This window comes from Alligator sinensis, unplaced genomic scaffold, assembly GCF_000455745.1.
Source record: "Alligator sinensis unplaced genomic scaffold, ASM45574v1 scaffold862_1, whole genome shotgun sequence".
NCBI lineage: Eukaryota > Metazoa > Chordata > Crocodylia > Alligatoridae > Alligator > Alligator sinensis.
Genome location: NW_005842066.1, coordinates 1,615,816 through 1,616,127, shown reverse-complemented (window position 1 = coordinate 1,616,127; position 312 = coordinate 1,615,816).

The following is a 312-nucleotide window of genomic DNA, read 5'->3' as shown; positions in this document are numbered from 1 at the left end:
GACACAGGAGAGGTTCATCCCGGGGGGCGCACACAGCTGCAGACCTGTCTGGCATTGCGCAGAGTTGAGAGGGGTGCACAGCCAATCCCTGCGCATGGCCAACAGTTACATCCCTTGTACATCGCCCCTGCCCACTGAATGAGACGGGGCTCCCAGCAGGGAACAGGGACGCAGCCCCCCTGCCCTTAGAAGGAGGCACAGACACAGGAGAGGTTCATCCCGGGGGGCGCACACAGCTGCAGACCTGTCTGGCATTGCGCAGAGTTGAGAGTTTGGTTTTGCAATGAAACAAGTCATTTTGCCTCGGGGGGG